Genomic DNA, 7,159 nt, shown 5'->3' with positions numbered 1-7,159 from the left:
TAACTTAAAAGAATGTAGTGTGGAGGAGTAAAAGGAGGGAGAGGAGGAGAAGAGGAGGAGGGAGAGGGCTGCTTGGTTGGCTTCTTTGTCTGATGTTGGCACCTGGGTTGGATCCACTCTGCTCCTCCCCCTCCCTTTCTGGCCTAGGAGATGGGAGTGGGTCTACCGAGTCTGCCCTCTGTTTCCTGTCCTCCCCACCCAAGCTTGAGGTAAGCCCTTTCCCTCCAACCTCACCTACATACTCAGCCTGTTCTGCCCATTTCCTGGGTTCCCTTGGAGACCCATCAGGAAGGATAAACTGGTAGGCATAGGACAATGCTCTTAGCTTCAGTGCTGGGAAGTGGCCCCCAAGGGAGCTCTCCACTCTGGCCACTTGCAACCCCAGCTCTCTGATTCTTATCTACTTCTGCCACTGACACACATCACATGGAACTGGTCAGAGAACACTCTAAGTCATCTCTTTCTGCTGCAGCTAAGAAGCCTTCTGCTTGCCTCACTCCAATCATGATATTGTACTCAGGCCCTTCCCAGGACAGCAGCCATCTTCTGAAAAGTTACCTACACACAAGTTCACGGGATCAAGGACCTCTGAAGTCTGCCTTTCATCATTGGCTGCAATCCTACCATCCTCCATGTGCATGAACTTTATATCCGAGCCTTCCAGAAGCTGAGCGAATTTGCTCCAATAAAGGATCAGGCATCTGAGACCCAGTATTGCCAATTGGTCTGTCAACTTCTGGATGATCACAAAGATGTGGTAACTCTTCTGGCTGAGGGACTTTGTTGAGTGTTGGAAGCACATCCAGGATGAGAAGCTGGTCTGATATTTCTTGGAAAAGACATTGACATCACAGCTGGGGATCTGTATGTTGGCCACTCATCACCTGGCCCTGCATAAAGATAAGCCTGACTTTGTGGGGATCATCTGTACTTGACTTTCCCCAAAGAAGATCATCGAAAAGTAGGTGGACTTTGCCAGGAGGCTGTGTGAACACAAGTATGGGAATGCCCCTCGAATTTGAATCAATGGCCATGTGGTTGTCAGGTTTCTTTTCATCCCAATGCCTCTGGACTATATTCTTCCTGAGCTGCTCAAGAATGCCATGAGGGCCACAATGGAGAGCCATCTAGACACTCCATACAATGTTCCTGATATTGTCATCACTATTACCAACAACGATATTGACCTCATAATCAAAATTTCAGATTGGGGTGGGGGCATTGCTCACCACCACTTGGACAGTGATGGATTACCACTTCACCATGGCCAAGGCCAGTACATAGGTCCCTCAAATCAGTCAACTTTTTGGTCACCTGGATACAAACAACAATAGCCAGTCAGGACCTATGCATGGGTTTGGTTTTGGTCTGCCTATATCCCAGGTCTATGCAGAATACTTAGGTGGCTCCCTGAGGCTCCAGTCCTTTCAGGGGAGCCATACTTTGATGGCAAGGAAGAGAGATTCAGGATCTGACCTACCCAGTCTGGCCTTGCCTGGGCCCTCCCCAGGGAAGCTCCTGCCTCTTTCTCTCCTCCCCATAAAACAGTCCTCCCCTGCCCCACCCCCATCCCACCCCTTTCTAGGTCTTGTGGCTTGGTGTGAAGCCTTCAGAGCCAGGAACTCCCCTCAGGACCTTTGCTAATGGCTCTGCCTGGGATCCCTGAACCCTTTTTCTCTTGCTGTTGCACCTTGGTCTCTGGGCAGTCAGGACTTAGACTCCCAGCTCTCCTGAGCCCACCAGACCAGGGTTGCTAACTCAGAATTTCTACACACCAATTTATTGCAGTCCTTCCTTTCATACTTTTACTCCTTTTTCTATCTTCTCCACCTCTGACTTTTTGGCCCAGAGTTGGGGGATGATGGGGATGGGGGAGCATTTGGGGGCCCCAGAGGCCTCCATCACAGAAGGTGCTGGGGAAGTGGTTTGGGGATCCAAGAGCCCCCTTTCCCCCTCCCCATCCACTGCTGTGTTTGTAATATTAAAGTGCACACTTTGAAAGCCCTCCCCCCAGGGCGTGTGTGTTTGTGTGTGTGTCTTGTCTGCCTTTTTCCTGGACAAAACTGGGGGTCACCTTGTCTCTTACCCCTTGTCCACAGACAGGTATGCCTGGCTGGGTGTGGGTCACACTTTACCTTTTGAGGACATCTATGGGGATAGCAACCATCCATTTCATAGGATTTAGAACTTGGGGGGGGGGACTTTACATTCTAGACATCCTCATTTTACAGATGACAAAATGAAAGCCCAGAAAAATAAGAGTAACTTGCAAGTAACAGGGATTAGAACTGATTTGAAACCCAGTTCTTTCTACAATAGCCTCTCTCCTGTGCTTTTCTCCTGTCATAAGTAGGAAGTGCTCCCTGAGTTCTAACCCTAAATCTGGGATTTTCTTTTTTGTTAGTTCTTTTGAGACTTGTTGGAAGGGAAGAGGAATGTCTGCAAGATATAGCTTTCTTAGAATAGAAATTCTTGTCAATTATGACATATCCTCAAGCTCCTTTTTTCTATTTCCTTTCCACATCCAAGGTTAATGGGGTCACAGGGGCTTGAGTGACATTCTGATCCAGGTGACTATTAAAAATACTCTCAGCTGGGTTATGACACTCAGGCTGGCCTCCTGCCTGTCCTCATGAGTCCTGGCTTAGCAGGCTGCTGGGTGTAGGGTACTTGGGAACTTGGGCCAGGTTCAGAAGATAGGAAAGCCCAGGGGACAGGGAACAATTAGGATAGAAGCAGCCAGGAGGCTGGATTTTACATGAAGCAGGTGAGAGGAACTGTGGTAATGTAGTATTATTCTCTGCCTTTATCTTTCAAGTCTAGAGAGCTGTGGAATTCCTTGCTTCCCTCTCTCAATAGACTCATCCATGAGGGCTAATCCATCCCTGGCCCAGTCCTGCTCACCCTCTCCCAACTGAAGTGTCTCTCAGGAGACGGCTCTGAGGGAGTCCTGAGCTCCAGAAGTCATTCAATGCCTTCTCCCGCCCAGTGTCTGTTCTGTGACTTCAGCTCCTGGCTGCAGGCTTCCCAAAAAAAGGAGACCTTAAATCTGCCTGTTGCTGTACAGATGAGGTATTTGAGCTCCCTTGCTCCTGGAAGAAAAACCATTTTAAGAAGAATCACTATCCTGGCCAGATGAAGCCTCCCTCCGAAGGTGTGTTCAGATCCTGGAGGTGCTGTCAAGGTCGAGGAGGCTAGTTGGGAGTTGATAAGACCAGGGATTCTTAAAACTGGGGTCCACGGATGAATTTGTGAGCAGGGCAGTTTTAGGGCACTTCGGCGGAGGGTCCTTAGGTCCCAAGGCCTCCTCCCTGCCCCCAAGACGTCTGAACTTCTCTGGGGGGGGGCGCTGGCAGCACCCCGTGTCTCCCAGGGCCACAGAAGGAGATGTGGGCTCCACGACCAGCTCTGCCACCCGGTGCGCGGGGGGTCCCGGGGCAGGAGGCTCCCTCGGCCTCTGCATCCGTAACATGGCAACGTCCGGAGCCTGGAAAACCCGAGCCCGGGGCAGGGGCGTGGGGTGGGCCGATGTCGGAGAGGAAGGAGGCCAGCCATTCTTCTATTTTGGTGTTTCCTGTTTAAAAAAAAATCCCTAATCTTCGGAATTTCCGGCAGCGTCCAGGCGGAGCCTAAGTCTTCATGAGGTAGCTAAGGGGGCGTCCCAAGGGGCTGGCAGGCGGCCGGCTTCTCCGGGCCCCGAAATTCGAGGGGCGGCGACGTGCCTGAGGCTTACATTTCTACCCGGCTCGATGGCGGCTCTGGCTGTGGCCCGGGGCCGAGCCCCGGGGCAGGGCGAGGACAGAGCCCGGGCCTTAGGGACTCCCCGGCCGGCTCGCCTGAGCCCCCAGGTCACGGTGGGGATCCGAGAAACCTACCTCGGCCGCGGTCCAGACCGCACTTGGCCTTGGGGGGTGGAGCCTGACTGCGGTGAAGGGAGGGGCTGGCCCTGCCTAACCCTACCTGGGCATCCTGAGAGGTGAACTTGGCGATCCGGGAGGAGCCTTGGGGCTGGAGTTGGGTGGACTTAGAATGAAAGTCATACGGGGAGAAGGTTCCTGAAGCCAAAACCTAGAGAAAAGGACAAGGAGTCCATGTTTCCCTGTGACTTTGAGGTTTGCAAAAGCACTTTTGTTTAGTTTTTGCAAGGCGGTGGGCTGGATTTGAACTCGGGTCCTCCTGACTCCAGGGCCGGTGCTCTCTATCCACAGCCCCACCTAGCCGCCCCCGAAATGTTGCTATTTGTTAATACCGTTTCACAGCTAAAGAGACAGGTTTAACTTAAGTGACTTACCCGGGGTCAAATAGGCTGGTGCTGTAAACTGCATTTGAACCCATTTCGCTCCCGACTCCGAGTCCGGTCTTTCAAATGCCAGCTGACTTAAGAACTGAATGAATGTTGTAGGCACGGCTACATGGTGGAAAAAGTGAATTTAGAGTCTAAAGACCTGAGGTCCAATACAAACTTCCCATTTGCTATCTGTGGGCCTTGGCTGAATCACTTAATTTCCTTGAGCTTTCAGTTGCCTCACAATTGAAAGAATTAAGAGGTATGCTGCTTTTCCCAACTCTTAACCTGAGTTATCTATGGCATCTCTTTTTAATTTTATTTTGAGTTTTACAATTTCCCCCCTAATCTTTCCCCTCTCCTCACCCCCCACAGAAGGCAGTCTGTTTGCCTTTACATTGTTTCCATGTTGTACACTGATCTAAACTGAATATGATGAGAAAGAAATCATCCTTAAATAAAAATAAAGTATAAGAGATAGCAAAATTACATAATAAGATAATAAAGATAATTCTTTCTCTGGATACAGATGATATTCTCCATTGCAGAGAGCCCCAAATTGTTCCTGATTGTTGCACTGATGGAATGAGAGTGTCCATCAAGGCTGATCATCGCCCCCATGTTGCCGTTAGAGTATACAGTGTTTTTCTGGTTCTGCTCTTCTCACTCAGCATCAGTTCATGCAAATCCCTTCAGGCTTCCCTGAATTCCCATCCCTTCTGGTTTCTAATAGAACAATAGTGTTCCATGACATACATATACCACAATTTGCCAAACCATTCCCCAATTAAAGGACATTTACTTGCAATTCTTTGCCACCACAAACAGAGGTGCTATGAATATTTTTCTACAAGTGATGTTCTTATCCTTTTCCATCATCTCTTCAGGGTATAGACCCAGTAGTGGTATTGCTGGGTCAAAGGGTATGCATACTTTTGTTGCTATTTGGGCATAATTCCAAATAGCTCTCCAGAAAGGCTGGATTGAGTTCACAGCTCCACTAACAATGTATTAGTGTCTCAGATTTCACACATCCCTTCCAACATTGATTATTGTCCTTTCTGGTCATATTGGCCAGTCTGAGAGATGAGAGGTGGTACCTCAGAGAAGTTTTAATTTGCATTTCTCTAATAAGTAATGATTTAGAGCAATTTTTCACATTACTATGGATCACTTTGATTTCCTTATCTGTAGATTGCCTTTGCATATCCTTTGACCATTGCCAATTGGGGAATGGCTTGTTTTTTTGAAAATTTCACGCAATTCTCTGTATATTTTAGAAATGAGTCCTTTGTCAGAAATACTAGTAGTAAAAATTGTTTCCCAATTTACTACATTTCTTTTGATCTTGGTTACAGTAGTTTTGTCTGTGCAAAAGCTTTTTAATTTAATGTGATCAAAATTATCTAGTTTGTTTCTAATGACGCTCTCCATCTCTTCCTTTGTCATAAATCATCCATATCTCTTTCTATCCATTTGCAAACATCTTAATTCATTTCTGTCACATCTCCCATGGAACTGTTTTTTTAAGTGTTTCATTTGTACTTGGAATGTTCTTTTTAATGGACAGCATTCTAACTTCTGTGTACAAAAGATGTACAATATAAAGGAGAAGCAATTTCAGAAGAAAGGTAGGAGGGTTTTCTTGCAGAAAAGTAGTAAGGCAGGAGGCAGAAGGATGGGAGACAGGTAAAAGGTTGGGGTGTCCTGTGGGAAAAGCAGCAAAGAACTTCATGTCCTCAATGGTAGAGAATGTGGAGCAAAGTGTGAAACTGCAAAGGTAGAAAGCAGCCAATTTGTGAAGGGCTCTAAAAGCCAAACAAGAGCTTTATTGTTAATCCTGGAGATCCTATTGAATTCCTGTAGTTTATTTTGTGTATGTATGTATGTAACATTGTAATATGTTTAGACCTGCCCTTGAGGAAGGGGTGGGAAGACTATCTGGACTATAATAGTTGCTATTTACATAGTGCTATGATTTCATTTGGTCTTCACAACAAAAATGTGCACACCCTTTGATCCAGCAATACCACTACTGGGCCTATACCCTGAAGAGATTATGAAAAAGGGTAGAAACATCACTTGTACAAAAATATTCATGGCATGATCAGGGTTCAGGTCCAACCCCCTCATTGTAAAATTCATTATCTCATTAATTGTTAACCATTAATTAGGCAGCTAGATAGTGCAGTGGGTAGAATGCTGGCACTGAAGTCAGGAAGATCTGAGTTCAAATGCTGCCTCAGACACTTATTTGCTGTGTGAGCATGGACAAGTCACTTAACCTTGATTGCCTTGAATCCAGCTTTATCTCCAGTCATCCTGATTCATATGTGGCCACTGGGTCCAGAGGAGAAAGGTTGGTGACTTAGGAGAGCACCCTCACTCAAATTCAGTTCATGTGCATGCTTTGGCATCAACCCCTGGATGTCATGGTCTTCTTGGAAGAAGACAAAACATCTAATTGGTAATCAGTTGATTGCCACTCCCAAAAGAGCACATAAACTATGAACTCACCTCCATGATGGTATTTGGTTTAAGAGAGAGATGACCAAATGACCATTCTTCTATTAAAATGTAGCATTATTTTATTAAAATGATTAAATTACCTATAAATTATGTCTCTTCAATCCCTGCAGAGAGGGAGTGAGACTTTGGCTTGCCCAAGACCACACAGCTAGGTAATGATGAAGTGTCTGAGGTTGGATTTGAACTCAGGTACTCCTGACTCCAGGGCCGGTGCTCTATCCACTGTGCCACCTTATCCCCATGAGACATTTTCCTTCCTCTTCCCCAACCCTCCTCTTTTTTGTGCAGAGGACATCCCAGAGCCCTGGAGATGTTGAATGAATGGCTTGACAAAACCACTTGGAA

General features: G+C 47.0%; 1 pseudogene; it reads left to right on the top strand.

Annotated features, from left to right (window-relative positions):
- The first annotated feature begins 258 nt into the window (after window positions 1–258).
- Window positions 259–1,666, top strand: LOC141512135 (branched-chain alpha-ketoacid dehydrogenase kinase pseudogene; annotated as a pseudogene).
- The last annotated feature ends 5,493 nt before the right edge of the window (window positions 1,667–7,159 follow it).

Source organism: Macrotis lagotis, chromosome 2 (genome assembly GCF_037893015.1).
Source record: "Macrotis lagotis isolate mMagLag1 chromosome 2, bilby.v1.9.chrom.fasta, whole genome shotgun sequence".
NCBI classification, from domain to species: Eukaryota; Metazoa; Chordata; class Mammalia; order Peramelemorphia; family Peramelidae; genus Macrotis; species Macrotis lagotis.
The sequence above is the reverse complement of the archived record's forward strand: the minus strand, read 5'-3'. Positions and strand labels throughout refer to the sequence as shown.